Below are 21,286 nucleotides of genomic sequence, written 5' to 3' on the forward strand. Positions count from 1 at the left end.
TAGTCAATTCTACTTATTTGCATGAACCTTTTCTTATCTAATGTGACATGAGCAAACAAATTCTGACCTAATTGGTACCCCAATTAGCCCTAGCGAGAGGTACTTTGGTAACTTAAATTTTATCTTTACATGCAAGGTGAATACAACTTTATTACCTAAATCGAGGTGCCGGATTCTTGTTCATCTTATAAGCACGTGAGTGATCACCCATAAATTTTAAGCTGATTTTAATCCCTTATATGTGTGGTGAAAATCTAAAAGTAATAAAATAAAACATACATAGAAGGGGGGAGGAGAAAAGAGAAATCCAGAAAAGGATTAAGGAAATCGGGGCGATTAAGGGGAGGAATTAATTGCAATCATGGCTTAAAAACCTTAAAAATAAGAAATTTAACTAAAACTAATCCTAAAAGTTAAAAAAAGATCAGTTATAATCTCTAAATCGGGTAAGTAGATCCTGTCACTGTAAAAAAAATTTAGGTTAGTAAAGGAAATTAACTAAGAAGCAAATAAACAAACAAATTATGTAATAAAAAAGATTAAAAGCAAATTAAGAAAGAAATATTAAACATAAAAATAATACTAAAGCTATTGGAAATGAGATAATGGAAAGTGTTGCATTTGGGCTGTAGCACAAATGCAAAAGAAGCTAATAAGCACTACTAGTAATAAGTTAACTTGACACAATCACTGGGTTACTATTACAAATATTTGTCAAATGGCTCAAACAATATCATGTCAATTATGACCATTGTAATAGAAATTTTAATTATCTTTAGTTAAAATCTACTTGCTTTCTTTAATAAATTTTGCTAGATTTTTTTAATTTACTACTCATATGTTTGTTTCAATTCAGATCCTATTATACAATTATATAATATAATAATATAATTTGAACTCATTAAAAAATATAAAAAAGAAAAAAAGTAAAGATGATAAGTTTGAAATAGAGATAATACTGGGAAAGAAACAACATGTTACCGGTGGATAGATGATCTTGAAGGCTTCTTCAACAATGTCCTGAAAGTAGAAAATTTATCTCATTGTGATGGATATAATACAAATGATCGCAGACAATTAAAAGACTTAACTAAGATATAAATAAATGATACATGGACAAAAAACCTCTAAGATTCATTTTACACCTATAGAAATAGGAAATGTTCTTATGCTTCTCACGTTCTCCTCTGCTGCATTTTCTTCATATTAACTGAACTAGAACGACAATAGCCTAGAGTTCCTTCCTGTGATGAAACGTCTCCACATTCTTCACTTTTTGTAGGAGTCTCTTTCTCAGACTCTGGCTGGGTCTCACCAGATATGAAATGAAGTCTTCATTTTCCGGTGCTCTGTTTTCAATCCCATTTTCCAAAACTTGCTGGGAAGTCGGAGTCCCGGCAGGGGTATATGACCGCTTCGTTTCCCAATCCTGCAAGTAAAAAGAATTTGAGGATGTAGTCAACAGGAATCGGATAAGTACTTGTTGAACTTGCTTAGATGGTTCTGACAGTAGCACTTAGGTGTTATCCTAGAATCCATTATTACAGCATACAAGTCTCGATATGAAGAAGGATATATTCTACATGTAAAACGTGGAGACAAAAGCAACAAGGTATGAAATAAAACTTGACAATCAAAAAGTATGCTAATATTCAAATCTCACCTGAGCTTTCTTATCACAGTTATCAGAGTCATCAAACTAAGATTGAATAATATCAAATTTACCAATATTGGCACCTCTTATAGTTTCAGCAACTTAGTAAAGTAAAATCAAGCCATGCTCCCATTTAATGCATATAATATCTTAATGATATTCTCTGAGCCCCATCTGCATGTCTGTGAAGCTGTTTCACTTCCAGCAAGGTCTTCGAAATTTTGATAATCATGGGTGATTTCAGAAAGGTTAATAAACTGTTATTCTAATGCTTGCAGCGGCGAAGGAAGCTACACCAACACAAAAGTTTCTAAGAAAGGAAAGTTAGTAACAGAGCGACAAAACATTTCTAAAATGATAGTATCCAATTTACATAAAAGAAAATGATCATGGAACACAGCGTTTCCTTCAATTTAAGCGTGGATCTTAAGGAAATAAATTATACTCACGGAGTTCTCAAGATAAGAACAATGCGGCAAGCTTTTCAAACAGAATCAGAGAAAGAGAGAGAGAGAGAGAGAGGAGTGTTGAGAGAGAGAGAGAGGGAGGAGTATTTAGAGAGAGAAGGAAAGAGAATGGGTATTTTTAAGGATGAAGAAGAAGAGATTTGTTTGTCTGTGTCTTTAATGAAGAAAAAAGGGCAGCTTTGTGTTGTGACCCACAATATAAACATTCGATTTTGTGAGCGCCAACGGCTAGTTTCTGTATATTCTTCTGCTGCGTTGAATTATATACTAACTTGAGCGGAAGGTTTATATTTTACATCAAACTAGTCCAGTGTTCGTATTTCGAGAAAAAGTAATTTTTCATAAATAAAACATTTACATCTGCAGTAATATTAGAAATAAATTATTTAGATGTATAAAAATTTATATATAAAAAAAAGAAATTGAACTTTCTAATCTAAATACGTAAATGATGAGTAAACTATTATTTAAGGATTATAAATTTTTGTATGCTATTTTAGAAATCATTTTCTTTCTAATTTTCTTGTTTATTTGTACTTTAATTATATTTATAAATGGAAGTAGAATACATGAATAAGAAAAAATGGTCGTAATATAATCGCCAATGCAAAAGTTGGTTGTATATATGGGAGAATTTTTTTTTCTTTAAAAACTAATTTTATGATTTTTTTTAACCAATAAGATGATGAGCCACAATGGACATTTTATCTATTTAAAATATATCTTTTACTAATTAATACAATTACATTACTCTATTAATTATTAATAACAATATTTTTTTGTCAAAATAATATCTAAATCTTCATAAATTTATGTATAAATCTGACTTAATTACTATTATCTTATTGAAGTTTAGACAAATTTACAAGTCCAATCTTGCTTTTTAAAAAGTAAAGTAATTCCTCTATAATATTTGCTTTCTTAATTATTAACTCTTTTTATCATTTTATTTTATCAGTCATAAAGATCTTAATTTGGTCCTTATACTTATTATAAGTTTAATTTGATATAATGAAGAGTTAAATTTAGTTCTTATACTTAATATCAAATATTAGAATTCTTTTAAAATAATTTTTATTTTTAAATTTTTCTGATTTCCTTCAATTTTATTCGAAGAAAGAAAATCATGGATAGATCTTTTTATTTATTGATTGATCTTTTAGGAAAACAAATCATAGATAGCTCATTTAATTATTTATTATTCTTTTTGTAATTAATACACTTAATGAAAATAATTTATGCACCTAAATTCAAAGGTAAAAACTAATTCAAAGTTAATTTAATATACACAATGCAAATAATTTATGCATAAAAATTAATGAATTTGATAATGGTAGTAAGTATTAGAATTAATTGTGTAGGCAAATAATAGGAATAAACTGATAGTTGAGATTTTCAACTATTTAAAATAAAAAATAACAAAGAAATTAATTATTCTCATTAAAACTAATAGGAAAAGGTGTAGTTTTAGCCTTAATATTTGGTGCGATGAGCGGCTTAGTCCTTAAACTATTTTTAAACGTAAATAAACTCTTAAAGTATAAAAAAACCCTGTAATTTTAAGCTCTTCGCAGTAACAAAATAATTATCACTATTGCTTAAAGTTGACACCATTATTTCTCCTTCTCCATATTCTTCTTTTTCTTTCTTTCCCTATCCCATTTAAATCTAAGAAGAATAAATCTCATAAATGAAATTTGTTGTATTATTTGACATACAACTTGTAATTTTGCTACAATCTTTTATGTGGAACCAGTCCGAGAAGCATGTATTTGTTTCGTCAAATTATTGTAGTTCATATCTAAATTATTTAAGAAAAATCTAAATTAAAATTCAATTAAAATATTCATATCTAAATCTGTTCTAAATTCATTTAAAATATTATATTTATTATCTAAATTTGTCTAAATTCAAATAAAAATACATGTATATATACTATATGAACTCCTTAAGGACTCATTTAATATATATAATTATAAAATAAATTTTTAGATCTTTAAATATCGGATATTTTACCTATTAAACATCTATTTATATAAATATTATTAAATAGGTATTCATTTGTAATAATTAAATATAAGATATATTAATAAAAATTAATAATATTACACTATTTTTAAAAATTGTATTATCTTATCAATAGATAAGCTAACGAGTTTCATCATTTATTTAGTATAGTTCTATCAAGATTGCAATATTTCATTGTTATGATGAACAACGTTATCTGTCGATTTCAACCAAATCAACATAATATAAGAAAAATGAGCATCAGATATACAGTCCCTAAGTATTCAAAGGTTGAATCTTATTTTAAGACCTCCTCACTAAATTACAAGCATAATTGTAATACTTCGTAATTTGTGAAGTTTAATTTTATTATTTTTTAGAGATATTTTAAAATTTTCTTTAGTTAAATGCTTATTTTTCAATTAAACTTGGATTTAATTTACACTAGATATTATTATTTATTTATTGTATAGGATTCTTATTATTATTATTTTAAGTCTAAAGTTAGTGTTACATTATTGAAGTAATAATTAAGTATATAAATATATGTATAATTATAAAAATAGGAAAATTGAGCAAATAATTAGTTTTGGGGGGCATTTTCTATAGCTAGAATTTTTATGGATCAAAGTGCATTTTCTCCTAAAACACAACCAAATCAGCAGCCCCCTCTCTTTTCTTCTTCTTCTTCCCGCGTGTCAGGCTCCCCACCACCATTTCTCACTCATTTTCTTCCATAACCAGTGACCATTTCTACCAACGATCCACTTGCTAGCCTTATTTTGCAAATCCGACATCGAAAATGGACTCGCCACCACCAAAAATGTCAAGAGCAACCCTTTGTCTATTTTTCCATCGCCGGAAGCTATGTCCAAATCTCATTGGAGTATAGGATTCTGCTGATGTTCTCGTCATGTATTTATTAAATTGAATTTTTTGAAATATAACATGACACGTACTTTAATTATTTCATGATAGTTTATATTTATTTAAATAATTATTTTATTGTGATAGTTGTGTTTGTTTGGGATTATATGATTTTAACTCACCCTCGAGACTGACAGTTTCAAATTAAATTTTTCAGGTGACAATTAAGTTATTTGCAGCTCCTCTCATTTTGCCAACCCAACTCTTTCCTTCCTCGGGCTTAACGTAACTATTTCTCTTATATTTATAATTACATAAATTTCTCGATACTCCACAGTATTTGCATTTTCAGATTTATTATTTATATTTGATTTGACAAACAACCTGTTAATGTATTAATTTTATTATTGCTGATAAACCGGTATAAATTCTGTTGTAATTGTGTGGATGAATATTAGTAAATGAAATATTAATATATTGAATAAAATTATATTTTAGTTGAGTCTTGATTAGTTAGGCTTGCTACGGGTTTCGGTGGTAAGCCTACCTATTCCCTAGCGCCGGTCACGGGCCCACGGATCGGGTCATGGCAATAACTTAGTTGGCCATTATATATTCTTTTTCCACTTAGAGAAAATGTTATTTGTACTATAAATAGTTGCGGCCAAATGCAATGTGTATATATATATATATATATATATATATATGTGTGTATATATATGATATTTGTACTACCCATTTCATTTCTGGACATAATTCACTAGCTATATTATTATTTTGAATGGTTGTTTTCTTTCCCCTATTCGTAGGTGGAGATTGCTTCTGGCAGATAGAAACCCTTATGCTTCTTCCACTTTAGCAAAAAATTTCGCGTCAAAGAAGCCTATAGTGCCCTGCTGTCATAACTTCAAGGATGAGAGGTAGAACATTAAGATTATTGAATTCATTAAATGTTTATTCTTAACATTGGTTAGTTTCTTAGATGAACATTTACTTGTACGGCGAGTTAGCATTTGGAGAAGCTGGATTATCTTATTTGCGTTAAGGTATCGAGGACCGAGTTAAACTTGAAGCTCCCTCCTGCTTTTTTATGCAGATTTTATACTCTATCCAGATTTTAATTAAAAGAATTCTCATGTTATAATTTATAATTTGTGGTCCTTTTAATAAAATTACATTCTTTATTATGCTTAGTCACAATTGACCGAGTTTCGATCCTATATGATGCGTGAAAATTATTTCAATGAAGGTGCTGTTCTTGTCTTTCTTTTTTCTCTTATATTGTTCCTTTTCTCTTAGGTGTTTAGTGGCGGTAAAGGTTCTAAAGAATTACAAAGAAGCTTAGAGTGACTCCTCCATAGAAGTGACATCGTTTTCTTCATTCAAGCCCAAGCATATTACACATTTCATTAGTATAAAAGATAATTATCCAAGTTTGGAGTTTATAATTTATTAACCAAAGGAAGCTTAAACAAAATGCTCACAAGGTGATCTTTTGCGGCCACTAGTGTTGCTTTTTCGTTTTCTTTTAAATTTTTTTGAAACTAGTGTGCTTTTAAAAAAAAAATTAATACCTTATAATTTATTCCCCGAATACGGACGAATACCGATTTATATTTTATGTTGACGCAAGTCACAACTCTTTCTGACAGTTCTAATAGTTGGGGTAAAAATATTTAACTTTTAAGGTTTGATATATTATATTAGTGCTCTAACGTTTTAAAAATATATTATTACCTTTCAATTCTGTAATAATATAACACTTTTTTCATTGGTTATTTTTTATTATTTAACTGTTAAACTATTGAAAAGTTTAGTGCTACTTTTCTTTTGTTACTTTCGTCCTAGAATTTATTAGAACTAGTTTTTTTTTTTTTTTTAAACAGTAGAATTGAAATGATGGCTATAATATTTGGGGAAAAATATAAATTAGATTTAAGGGCTCAAAAGACTTAGGTTTAAGCGGATTTATGGCCAGTGTGCTCGGGGAGTCTTTAATTAGGGGTGAAAGAATCATTTATTTATTGATACTTAGGTTATACTGTTTTTAAAATTACCTTGACAGTGCATTCAAAAGAAAATAGAGGATAGCAATTATCACATGTAATAGTTGGCATGTAATTCCATTTAAGTTCTTACATCAAAAATCAAAATGAAAGAATGAGTTCTATATATTAACTTTAGGAAGGTGTTAAATTCAAGTTCTATTTTCCTCATTTGTAATTCAAAATAACTTCTTAGCATTATAATATAATCACATTTTCTAAAATTTGGTAAAATAATTTATATTATTCTTAATACTCTAGTTGATCTTATATTTTTAAAATATATCTTTTACTAATTAATACAATTGCATTGCTCAATTTTGTTAATCTTATTAATTATTAATAATAATATTTTTCTGTCAAAACAATATCTAAATCTTAATACATTTATTTATAAATTTGAGTTAATTACTATTATCATATTGAAGTTTGGACAAATTTACAAGTCCAATCTTGCTTTTTAAAAAGTAAACTAATTCCTCCATAATATTTGCTTTTCATAATTATTAACTCTTTTTGTCATTTTGTTTTATCAGTCACAAAAATCTTAATTTGGTCCTTATTCTTATTATAAGTTTAATTTGATACAATAGAGAGTTAAATTTAGTTCTTAAACTTAATATCAAATATTAAAATTCTCTTAAAATAATTTATATTTTTAAATTTTTCTGATTTCCTTGAATTCTTTTAGAAAGAAAATCATGGATAGATCTTTTTATTGATCTTTTAGGAAAAATGAATATGGATAGCTCATTTTAATTATTTATTATTCTTTTCTTAATTAATACACTTAATGAAAATAATTTATGCAACTGAATTTAAAGGTAAAAACTAATTCAAACTTAATTTAATATACATTATGCAAATAATTTATGCATCAAAATTAATGAATTTGATAATGGTAGTAAGTGTTGGAATTAATTGTGTATGTAAATAATAGGAATAAACTGATAGTTGAGATTTTCAACTATTTAAAAAAAAAAAGATAACAAAGAAATTAATTTTTCTCATTAAAACTACATCATATGTTTTATAATTGGGCTATAATATCATCTCATCAAAAGTCTGTTTCTCGGTCATCTACAAAGGTTGAGTATAAGGCTCTCGCAAATGCAGCAACAGAGGTTAGTTGGGTTAAAAATCTCTTGCATGAATTAGGTGTTTCTCTTCCACAACCATCGAGCTTATTTTGTGACAAGACAAGAGCAACATATTCGTGTACTAATCTAATCCATCACTCACGAATGAAACACCTGGCACTTGACTATCATTTCGTTCGTGAATAGGTCTCCAATGGCTCTTTACGTGTACTGCACATTAGCTCGAAGGATCAATTAGTAGATATGCTTACCAAAGCTCTTGATCGCAGTCAATTTCTTCATTTTCGTTACAAGAGTAGAGTCTCCAATGGAACCTCCATCTTGCGGGGGCGTGTAGAGACTAAGTCTATGATGTTAACATACTTTGATTCAAATGTATAAAAGCTAAGATAGCTGTTGTAATCAATTGTAACAACTGAGATTGTACAACTCATTTTCTAAATCTTACTATTGTAATTATATGCTATTTTATCTCTTAGATTCGTGTAATCTCTTTTATAAATTGTAATCATTGCAGCAATCAATATATAAGTTTCAACACAAATTCAATATCATTATACGCCAAACAACTGATTACCTGCTAAAGAAAGTTGTCTCAGAAACTTGAAATTTCCTAACAAGGTACCAGGAATCTTGAGTTGCAACTTATTTCGGGAAAGATCAAGTGTCTCCAAGACTTGGCAGTTGCTCAGACTATTTGGAAACATAGTTCCAAAAAGTCTATTTTGAACTGAGCAAAGTAAGATTGTTACAGTGCCCAAACTCCATACTGGAGAAGCTACCAGATAAGTTATTATAAAGAAAGATCCAGATGCTTGAAAGATGGTGGTGAGTGTGCAACAAAGTTAGTAGGTATCTCCTTAGAGAGCAGATTATTTGAAAGGTTTAAAACTGAGAGACTCTTGCAAGATATAGGACTGACATTAAGTTTTCGTGACAGCTTATTACCAGAAAAGTTTAGGTAATTCAAGTTCTGGCAGATAGAAAGAGAACGAGTCAAGAAAGTAGAATCAGAAATATGATTTTCTGAAAGATCAAGCTGAAGTAGGGAAGGACCAAATTGAAGAACTCCACCAGGAATAGAATTGTGAGAGAGATTAACAAAAGCCAAATAATTACAAGAAGAAAGGAAAGACTTTCCTGGAAGAGGGTCAGAGATATTGTTGGAGGAAAGGTCAATAGTCTCAAGAACACAAAGTGTAGCAAGAAAGGCGTATGATCCCAGAGAGAAAGAATTGCCACTTAGACTAAGATGCTTTAGAGATGGCAAAGCAGTGAGGTCAGGGAGGTGCAGGCTGCCAATGAGGTCAGTGCTGCTGAGGTTGAGAGAGGTCGCATGGCCATCAGCAGAGCAAAAAACACCAAAGCATGAACATGAAGTTGGTGAATTTGCAGTCCAGTTGGCTAAGGACTTATTTGGATAATATTGAACAGAGGATTGCTTGAAAGCTAACAATCTCACAACTTCATCATTGCTGATACTTTGTTTTGAAGCCAATTCTCTAGCTTGTAACGGAATGATCATTAACAGTAACAATATATAACAACCAAAGCTATATATTCCATCTTTTGGTGATACCATCTTCCGTTCTCTCTTCATTTTCTTGTCTCAAATTTCTGCTTCAACAATATAATCCCAATTGAAAAAATGTTCTTATATATAATCCCAATTGAAAAAATGTTCTTATTTTGTTCTAGTCATAGTTCTTTCTGGCCCGTCAGAAAGCTCTTTCCTTTATTATTATTTTTATTGTTTTGCAGTTGAGTCATAAAGAATAAAGCCCAAATCTTTCTCTTACTCTTCGAAACTCCATATCAATGTTCTCAATTCGAGTCTTACGTGTTTTATTTCTCCATACATCTAGCCATGATTTCTTGCTTCAAAATCTGAAATTTAGAAAATTAAAATAAAAGATCACCAGCATGTACTTGAAAAACAAAATGAAGTAAACAAAAGAAGATGGTGGAAACTAATTACTATGAATAAAATAAAGTAATCAAGTAGAGAATTAAATTCAAGAAATCATAAACACAAAGTAACCAGTTGTGGAGTTGTGACAAGTTGGGGGACAAGTCCAGAAAAGAATAAAAGAATTCCATTAAGGAAAAAGAGATGATACGATGTAATATAATGTTGGAACTGTTGATCGTCATGCTGAAAAAGGAAACACAGAAAACTTGAACAAAAGCAACGGATAAAATTTTAAAAAAGACAAAAAATTGTATAGTAATACAAATTTCAGATTGGACCCAGAAGAGTAAGTGACTTCTTCTAACTCAAAGTTGTCGTCTTTGCAGCAGCAGAAACAACAACATTGATAAGGTTGAGGGCAGTGACACTATCATTATCAAGAGAAGAAGACACACCATTCCATGAGCATGGACTAGGGGAATCAGAAGTCGAGTTGGCTAAGAAGTTACTAAATAGAGAATTCTCTTCATTATTAGCAGCAAAACCAGAAGCATCATAATACAAAGACAAAGCCAAAAATTTCCCTAATATTTAACACTTGTGATGATCATGACAAAGATAAACCTTTCTTTCTTCATTTCATGTCAGATTTTCTTTTAACAAAGAGAAATTCTCGGGTGAACTCAGTTCCTCATGTAGGATTATGAATTTCCTACTATAACTATATTATGCAGCATATTTTATAATATGTTTTACTTATATTGATGGATTTATAATTAAGGATCGGCGAATGCTTAATACATAATTTCACCATTAAGCTTTACTAGTTTAACCTTTAACAGTCATTAACTATTTTTTTAATCTATGACACCTCCCAACTTCTATTCTTAATATTTTTTCATCTTTTGAACATTTACTTTTATATGTTTATTTATTTTTATGTAAATATTTCACGATATAAATGAATAAAAAATATAAAAATATAAATATAAAAATATAAGAAGCAGAAGTAGAAATGTAAACATGGTCTAAAATAGAAATCGAAAAGTATCATAAATTAAAATAATAATTAAAAAATGTTAGAAATTAAATTAATAAAGCTTAGGAGTGAAACTCTATATTCTGCCAAAAGAATTTCGCCTATATTGAACCCTCTCAACCGAAGCATTCAAGAAAATCTTAAAACTCTCTCTTTTTCTCTCCGCCCTCCGCTTCTCCATTGCAGTTGTACATCATATTCTCAATCAACTCTTTTTAATTTGGGTTCTGTTTCTCCATATATTCTAGCATAAGTTCTTGCTTGAAACACTGATGTTTTAAAAAAAAAAAAAGGAAAGATTCTACTATCGTAGACAGGCTAATCATGTAGGATTTTATTGAAAAATCTACATATGTACTTGAAAGATATGTTAACTTATGACTATAGAATCCACATGACACATGAAGCATGTACCCATCAAGAATATCTTCATTGTCGTAAGCCACATGACAATATTTTTAGCAACTTCACTAGTTTCATTTCCTTCTTCATCCCTCACATAAGATTTCATCGAGTTCAGCAAATTTTAAGGTTCTTCAAGTTCGGCATACACATTTATCCTTTTATTTATAGTATATGTTTATATAATTTTGATTATTATGCATTTAATTCGTGTTTATCAGTTTGATTTAAACTAAAAGAATTGATTTACTAAACAAGTATTATTCTGCTTAGTGACAGAGCTACGTTGGGGCCAAGTGGGGCAATGGACCCCCTGTCATTTGAAAATGTTAAAAGGATATATTAGTAAATTCATGTATCTAACCTAAAAAAGAGAAGATTTTTGGCCCCTTTGGAACAATTTGTTTCTCATTTGACAATAGGTGTTTCTCTTTTATTTTATTTTTGTATCAAGACTCAAGCTTCAATTACTCTCTAATTTTACCATTTTCTCATCAGATCAACTCATTCTACCATCTATTTGAGGGGTTTAAGGTAAAATCTTTATATTAATACTTTGTAATTTAATTATTCTATTGGGTTTGTTTTTAATTTTTTTGATTATAAATGGGTAAATAAACAATTAGGGATTTAAAGGGAAAATATTTATTATTTCATCAATGCTTATTTTATTATCTATTATGTGAATTACATGACCCGTAATTGTTGTCTTTTTTCATAGACGGGTTTCGGTGGTAAGCCTATCTATTTCCTAGCGCCGGTCACGGGCCCATAGATTGGATCGTAACAATAATTCTTTTTTCAGTTAGAGAAAATGTTATTTTTACTAGAAATAGTTGAGGCCAAATGCAATGCATATATATATATATGATATTTAATTCATGTAAGCAGTTTTTTCCAAAGATTCATGTTCAACTTGTATATAAAAGAGAGCTTTAGAGAAACCAAAATCTTGATTTTTTTTTGTGGTGGAAAAGGGAAGCAAGGGAAGAATTACCACCCCTCTTAAAGTAGTTATACTTCTTTATACATCAATGCTAAGAGAGCTTGCATTAAATGGTTATAAAGGGCCACATATCACCTAGAACAACAAAAAAAATTTCTTGTTCTACTTTGTGTTTCATCGTTTAGATTTAATCCAGTAGGTTTGGGAGGATGAGCTCTTGACAGTCTTTTTGTTGCTATCTCTATATATAAAAATAGTGTATTGACATAATTTTTTTCTTTCCTAACTGGCTCTTTATCTATTCTTATAGGTATTTTTCTTAAATTTGGCGTGAAGGGCTACTTTATGCTATAAAGGGCTATTTCTTCTCTTAATCTTAATATTAGTAAACTTTTCATCACCCTTTTAGTTAATCAATTTCTTTATTATTTAATCTTTCACTACTCTTTGAGCTTCCTACTTTTAACTTTTCTCCAATTATCAACGCTCTCTGTATATTCAAGTAACTGGATATGAATGATAAGGTGCATTAGTTATTTCGAGTCCTGCTCCATTTCTAACTGTATAAAAGATCAAAACGAATAAATATCATATGTGATTCAATTTCTCATAAACATAAGTTTCTAGGCCTATACAAGGGATTTTGTTTATTTACTTAAGGAATGGACGATTGTTAAAGATTTAAATCTCATATGTATTTCTTCTACAATCTTGTCTATTAGATTAAGCACCAATATAATCATTTAATTATACACTATCAGAGTTAATTTTATGGTATTAGTGAAAACTATCAAGTAGTTCATGAATATTGTCAACCTTTTATGCTCATAGGAGACACTGAGAAAAAAAACTTAATTCAGGAGCTTTATTTTTATTTTATTTTTCCTTGTATTGCATTAATGTAGAATTTGCTCATGACCCTATAACGATAATTGTATCTATAATTGTGATGATTTCTTATGAAATCTTTAACAAAACACAGATTAAATGTAGGTTGCACAAATTTTAACCGTGATAGTAACCATAAAACATGTTGTTGCTAATTCATAAAAGTTGAACTATTAAAAAGTTTAGTGCTAATTTTCTTTTGTTACTTTTGTCCTAGAATTTATTAGAACTAGTTTTTTTTTTTAAATAGTAGAATTGAAATAATGGGTATTAATATTTGGGGGAAAATATAAATTGGATTTAGGGGCTCAAAAGACTTAGGTTTAAGCAAATTCAAGGAGCTCAGCTTGAAATCAAAGTTATGGCCAGTGTACTCTGGGAGTCTTTAACTAGTGGTGAAATAGAAGCTATTGATAGGCCAATTTAGCTGGCTAAAAGATGAGATTCGATTAGAGGGTCAATTGGATTTTCCTAATATGCCCAAGTCGACGCGGGATAAGAATGTATAATGATTTGAATTATTTAAAAAAAGAAGATCAAGCACCAGTTCAACTCTAGACTTAATGAGATCTATAAACACTATAAGCATACAGTGATGAAAGAATAGATGTTTTTGACTTGATGGACACGAAGGCAATAATAGTTAAATCTTTTAAAACTATTCTTGGCCATAAGAAACCGTCAATGGTACTGTTCCTACCAACACTAACAACGCCATTGCTGATCAACAACCACCCATTACTTTGGTGGTAAAGCACAAAGGAAATGGTGGTCCTTTTGAGTTTGCTGATAATGACAATGAAGTGCTGATTCTTCTCGCTTTTTCACTAAAAATCCTCGACTTGAGAAAATGATGAAACAAATGGACAAGATGAAAGGATGGATGGGAAGGAATACCTCAAAGGGAAAGGTGAATGTCTCTAACTTTAAGAAATTCGACGGTCCCGGGGATCTCCAGTCTTTTCTTAAATGCTTAATGAGTTAGCATATCTTTATGCTTCATTCAAGTATGCTATTTGATCGGAGCTACTGCCTCGCTGGTACTAGTAGTTGGATGAAAAAATAAAGAGAGGATTGGAAAGATGTGCTAAGAGATTTGTGGGCCAATATGGATACAACACTGAAGTGAAAATAAGGGAATGTGCTTCCAATGTAGGCCGAGCTTAAGAGGAATTCGTATAGGATGAACAACGCGCGAATAACTCTAATTTAGTGTAGCTAGTCAACCAAGGAAGTATTTAAACCACCGCATTGATCTGAATGCCTGAGAAAGAAGATAACGAGGTGTGTGCTTAAAACGAGTAGATGGCCTAGGTTAAAGTACTCTTGTTAGGGTTAGGAAAATATTCATCTATTTGTAGACTTTCCAAACACATTATCTTTGATGCTAGAGGGGAAACTTAGGCTCCGTAAGAGATACAAACACTATTTGCACTGACATTTTAAAGTGTCGACTCCTTTTCTCGATAGTCACATAATCATTGTAGTTTCTTAGGTCCCTTGACAAGATGACTAATTTTAAAATGGGCCTAGTATTGAAGAGCAATTCCTTGACATTGGGGTCGGGCTAAAAACCTACTAGCGCTTACGAACTCTAGTAATTGAATATCTTATAGGATTAGGATTAGGATTGAACTAGATTAGTAGGAACAAGTATTTTCTTTTAGGATTTATGATTGAATTAGGTTAAAGATTTGAAATATGTTATATTAATTAATTAGATTAATAACCAGTTAATACTTAATTTTTTGTGAGATGAAATTTTTTTCATCGCCTTCACATGTAGTAGGAATGTATGAGTGCAAATAGATTTTAGCCTTGGCTATATAGGTGGTATTTTATCTCGTCATTGTATTGAGAAATTGCTCTTCATACTACCAAGTTCGTTTCAAAATGAGTTATTCACTCTACCTATAGAGGACCACAATTATCATGTTTTTTAGAATCGCGACCCAAAATATCAGGACAAATAAGACAGTTGGTATCACTTATAGAGAGCTAGAGATTATAGGTTCGAAAAGTAAAGTAAGAATAGAGAAGGTCTGAGGCATCCCTATCTGCAGATTCCACTAAAGTAAATGAATATTTACATTTTAATCTAGTCAATTCTACTTATTTTAAAGCATGAACCATTTCTTATCTAATGTGAGATGAGCAAACAAATTTTGACCTAATTGGTACCCCAATTAGCCCTAGCAGGAGGTACTTTGGTATCTTAAATTTTATCTTTACAAGCAAGGTGAATACAATTTTATTACCTAAATCTAGGTGCTGGATTCATGTTCATCTTATAAGCATGTGAGTGATCACCCATAAATTTTAAGTTGATTTTAATCCCTTATATATGTGGTGAAAACCTAGAAGCAATAAAATAAAACATACATAGAAGGGGGAAGGAGAAAAGAGAAATCCAGAAAAGGATTAAGGAGATCGGGGCGATTAAGGGGAGGAATTAATTATAATCATGGCTTAAAAACATCAAAAATAAGAAATTTAACTAATTAATTAACTAAAACTAATTCTAAAAGTCCAAAAAAGATCAGTTATGATCTCTAAATCAGGTAAGTAGAACTTGTCACTCTGAAAAAATTTTAAGTTAGTAAAGGAAATTAACTAAGAAGCAATAAACAAACAAATTATATAATGAAAAAGATTAAAAGCAAATTAAGAAAGAAACATTCAATATAAAAATAATACTAAAGCTAAGTTAATAATATTTTAAGTTAATAAACTGTTAATTTAATACTTGCGGTGCAAAGGAAGCTAACCCGACACAAAAATAAAGTGTTTTCAGTGCGTTACTATTACAAATACTTATCAAATGGCTCAAACAATATCATGTCAATTATGACCATTGTAATAGAAATTTTAATTATCTTTAGTTAAAATCCACTTGCTTTCTTTAATAAATTTTGTTAGGTTTTTTTAATAGTACAGTTTGTTTCAATTCAGATCCTATATTATACAATTATATAATATAGTAATGTAATTTGAACTCATTAAAGAATATAAAAAAGAAGAAAAGTAAAGATGACAAGTTTGAAATAGAGATAATACTGGGAAAGAAACAACCTGTTACTCGTGGATAGATGGTCCTGAAGCCTTCTTCAACAATGTCCTGAAAGTAGCAAATTTATCTAATTGTGATGGATATAACACAAATGATCGCAGTCAATTAAAAGACTTGACTAAGACGCAGATGTAACAAACAAACATTTGATAACTCAGATTTTATTGCACAGTTAGTGTTGTCTTTATCCACACTGTTAGAAATTTGTAAAGTTGCAGAAAAATTACAAGAAATTTACTAACGTTGCTGGTATTCTTGGCAGGAAAGGAGAAAAGATTAATTAAACCTGCTGGTATCAAACAATCAATAGAGGAAATGCTTGCTTGATTGCCATATCCAAACCCTCTTCCTATGCACAAACCAGTCACACCATAATTTGAGCAAAAGTAAAGATAAAAATAAATGATACATGGACAAAAAACCTCTAAAATTCATTTTACACGTACAGAAATAGGAAATACTTACAAATGAAAAATGTAATTCTCACAAATGTAGAAGGTTTGAAATTGGGTTCCACCCATAATTCAGGGTCTCTTATCTGTTGGTAGTGCCACACTATCTCAGCACTTTCATGTGTATATGTGGATTTGTTCACAAACTGCAGTTTCCTCTGCTTCCTCATTTCATGTACGCGCCTCTCTCTCGTCGGCATTTAAACGTGAAGTCAACCTCTTTGCAAGAAACTCTCTTTCACGTCTCATTGCTCGAGTTACTTTAAGCAAGACATAAAAGAAAATTAGTTTAAGCATTACAGCTCCAAGCAATGTGTCAGTTCGTAGGCTAAAAAGAGAGAAAAACCTTGACGATAGAGAAATTGTAAGCTCATCTCCAGCACGAGGAGCGGGACTTGAATTGCCAAATGCCGCTTCATTTGCTTCCAGCATGAAGAATATGAAAATGAATTTCCTGATACTAAGTTACTACATAAATTCAAATGAAAATAACAGGCCAATATAGTAGTAGAGGACCAAATGAACTGCCAATACTATAATAGCAAACAAGTAGCTGCTTGTGGTATTGCAGTTTGGCAACATGTTCCTTCAATTCTGTCACATAAGTTCTTATGCTTCTCACGTTCTCCTCTGCTGCATTTTCTTCATATTAACTGAACTAGAACGACAATAGCCTGGAGTTCCTTCCCGTGATGAAACGTCTCCACATTCTTCACTTTTTGTAGGATTCTCTTTCTCAGACTCTGGCTGGGTCGCACCGGATATGAAATGAAGTCTTCATTTTCCGGTGCTCTGTTTTCAATCTCATTTTCCAAAACTTGCTGGGGACAAAAAAAACGTATGAAATAAAACTTGACAATCAAAAAGTACGCTAATATTCAAATCTGACCTGAATAATATCAAATTTACCAATATCGGCACCTCTTATAGTTTCAGCAACTTAGTAAAGTAAAATCAAGCCATGCTCCCATTTAATGCATATAATATCTTAATGATATTCTCTGAGCCCCATCTGCATGTCTGTGAAGCTGTTTCACTTCTAGCAAGGTCTTCGAAATTTTGATAATCATGGGTGATTTCAGAAAGGTTAATAAACTGTTACTCTAATGCTTGCAGCGGCAAAGGAAGCTACACCAACACAAAGAAAGAAATGCGTATGCCTCTGGGTCATCTAGAATTCGACCTGATTCTGAATTCAGCAGATCCCTGACATTTCCATTATTCATCTCTAATCAAGAATCTTAATTGTAAAGTCTCTCTGTGCCGTCTGCACCCGGGCCAGTACTCAAAAGATCAGTTAATGAAGTTACAAAAGGAAACTACAAAATCAAGTGATTTACTTTAATATATACATCCTGATTTTCCACCCAATTTTTTTGAATATGAAAAGCCTCCTTTGTTGTCTATTGTCATAATAATTTACAATTTTGATAAACAGTAACAACAGATCCAGATTAAGCAACGATACACTCGTCTCAAAATAAAGAGATTAATTCAATCGCAACAAAATCTAAGAAGAAAAAGAAAGAAAAATAGCCTCTAATATATAAAAAAAAAACAGCACCAAAAGTTTCTAAAGAAAAAGAGAAAGGAAAGTTAGTAACAGAGCGAAAAAACATTTGGTAAAACCTGCCATTTCTAAAATGATAGTATCCAATTTACATAAAAGAAAATGATCATGAAACACAGCGTTTCCTTCAATTTAAGCGTGGATCTTAAGGAAATAAATTCAATACTCACGGAATTCTCAAGATAAGAACAATGCGGCAAGCTTTTCAAACAGCATCAGAGAAAGAGAGAGATAGAGGAGTGTTGAGAGAGAGAGAGAGAGAGGGAGGAGTATTTAGAGAGAGAAGGAAAGAGAATGGGTATTTTTAAGGATGAAGAAGAAGAGATTTGTTTGTCTGTGTCTTTAATGAAGAAAAAAGGGCAGCTTTGTGTTGTGACCCACAATATAAACATTTGATTTTGTGAGCGCCAACGGCTAGTTTCTGTATATTCTTCTGCTGCGTTGGCGTGCCTTTAATCGCCAATGCAAAAGTTTTTTGTTCGGGTTGGTTGTATATATGGGAGAATTTTTTTTTCTTTAAAAGCTAATTTTATGATTTTTTTTTTTACCAATAAGACGATGAGCCACAATGGACATTTTATCTATTTAAAATATATCTTTTACTAATTAATACCATTATATTGCTCAAATTTGTTAATCTTATTAATTATTAATAACAATATTTTTCTGTCAAAATAATATCTAAATCTTCATAAATTTGTGTATAAATTTGAGTAAATTACTATTATCTTATTGAAGTTTAGACAAATTTACAAGTCTAATCTTACTTTTTAAAAAGTAAAGTAATTCCTCCATAATATTTGCTTTCTTAATTTTTAACTCTTTTTATCATTTTGTTTTATCAGTCACAAATATCAAATATACTTATACTTATTATAAGTTTAATTTGATATAATGAAGAGTTAAATTTAGTTCTTATACTTAATATGAAATATTAAAATTCTTTTAAAATGATTTTTATTTTAAATTTTTTTTTATTTCCTTCAATTCTATTATAAGAAAGAAAATCATGGATAGATCTTTTTATTTATTGATTGATCTTTTAGGAAAACAAATCATAGATATCTCATTTAATTATTTATTATTCTTTTTGTAATTAATACACTTAATGAAAATAATTTATGCAACTAAATTCAAAGGTAAAAACTAATTCAAAATTAATTTAATATACATAATGCAAATAATTTATGCATAAAAATTAATGAATTTGATAATGGTAGTAAGTGTTAGAATTAATTGTGTAGGCAAATAATAGGAATAAACTGGTAGTTGAGATTTTCAACTATTTAAAATAAAAAATAACAAAGAAATTAATTTTTCTCATTAAAACTATAGGAAAGGGTGTTGTTTTAGCCTTAATATTTGGTGCGATGAGCGGCTTAGTCCTTAAACTATTTTTAAATGTAAATATACTCTTAAAGTATAAAAAAAACCTGTAATTTAAGCTCTTCGCCGTAACAAAATAATTATCACCATTGCTTAAAGTTGACACCATTATTTCTCCTTCTCCATGTCCTTCTTTATCTTTCTTTCCCTATCCCATTTAAATCTAAGAAGAATAAATCGCATAAATGAAATTTGTTGTATTATTTGACCTACAACTTGTAATTTTGCTATAATCTTTTATATGGAACCAGTTCCAGAAGCATGTATTTGTTTCGTCAACTTATTGTAGTTCATATCTAAATTATTTAAGAAAAATCTAAATTAAAATTCATTTAAAATATTCATATCTAAATCTGTTCTAAATTCATTTAAAATATTATATTTATTATCTAAATTTGTCTAAATCCGAATAAAAATACATGCATATATACTATATGAACTCCTTAAGGACTCATTTAATATATATAATTATAAAATAAATTTTTAGATCTTTAAATATCGGATATTTTACCTATTAAATATCCATTTACATAAATATTATTAAATAGGTATTCATTTGTAATAATTAAAATATAAGATATATTAAAAAAAATTAATAATATTACACTATTTTTAAAAATTGTATTATCTTATCAATAGATAAGCTAACGAGTTTCATCATTTATTTATTATAGTTCTATCAAGATGGCAACATTTCATTGTTATGATGAACAACGTTATCTGTCGATTCCAACTAAATCAACATAATATAAAAAAAATGAGCATCAAATATACAGTCCCTAAGTATTCAAAAGTTGAATCTTATTTTAAGACATCCTCACTAAATTACAAGCATAATTGTAATACCTCGTAGTTTGTGAAGTTTAATTTTATTATTTCTTTTAGTTAAATACTTATTTTTCAATTAAACTTGGATTTAATTTACACTAGATATTATAATTTATTTATTGTACAGGATTCTTATTATTATTATTTTAAGTCTAAAGTTAGTGTTACATTATTGAAGTAATAATTAAGTATATAAATATATGTATAATTATAAAAATAGGAAAATTGAGCAAATAATTACTTTTGGGGGGCATTTTCTATAGCTAGAATTTTTAAAGATCAAAGTGCATTTTCTCCTAAAATACAACCAAATCAGCAGCCCCTCTCTTTTCTTCCTCTTCTTCCCGCGTGTCAGGCTCCCCACCACCATTTTTCACTCATTTTCTTCCATAACCATTGCCCATTTCTACCAACGATCCACTTGCTAGCCTTATTTTGCAAATCAGACATCGAAAATGGACTCGCCACCACCAAAAATGTCAAGAGTAGCCCTTTTCTCTATTTTTCCATCGCCAGAAGCTATGTCCAAATCTCAAAGGAGCCGAAGCTTTCCGGCCTCTATTCGATGGCTTCCGATGAGATTCCGGAAAAGATATTTGCATATCTGGACTCCATGAATCATAAGTTTCGCGTCGGCTCCTCTAGATTCAAAT

At 29.9% G+C, this 21,286-nt stretch overlaps 2 long non-coding RNA genes across 9 annotated transcripts; both read right to left on the minus strand.

The window, feature by feature from the left end:
- Window positions 1-1,069: 1,069 nt before the first annotated feature.
- LOC112536868 lies at window positions 1,070-1,806 on the minus strand. The gene is made up of 2 exons (XR_003080800.2): window positions 1,664-1,806; window positions 1,070-1,429 (listed from the first exon to the last, which is right to left on the minus strand). It is a non-coding gene; the product is annotated as an uncharacterized LOC112536868 (long non-coding RNA).
- A 7,998-nt stretch (window positions 1,807-9,804) lies between these two features.
- LOC107262342 lies at window positions 9,805-19,249 on the minus strand. Of its 8 annotated transcripts, none has more exons than XR_007217647.1 (6): window positions 17,759-19,246; window positions 17,196-17,670; window positions 16,863-17,109; window positions 16,684-16,742; window positions 16,400-16,445; window positions 9,813-10,027 (listed from the first exon to the last, which is right to left on the minus strand). It is a non-coding gene; the product is annotated as an uncharacterized LOC107262342 (long non-coding RNA). The 8 variants fall into 8 exon arrangements; XR_007217645.1 differs by having other exon boundaries at window positions 9,814-10,027; window positions 16,684-16,746; XR_007217644.1 differs by having other exon boundaries at window positions 9,810-10,027; window positions 16,684-17,109; window positions 17,759-19,247.
- Window positions 19,250-21,286: the final 2,037 nt, after the last annotated feature.

The sequence above is a fragment of the Ricinus communis genome, chromosome 1, assembly GCF_019578655.1.
Source record: "Ricinus communis isolate WT05 ecotype wild-type chromosome 1, ASM1957865v1, whole genome shotgun sequence".
Classification (NCBI taxonomy): Eukaryota; Viridiplantae; Streptophyta; class Magnoliopsida; order Malpighiales; family Euphorbiaceae; genus Ricinus; species Ricinus communis.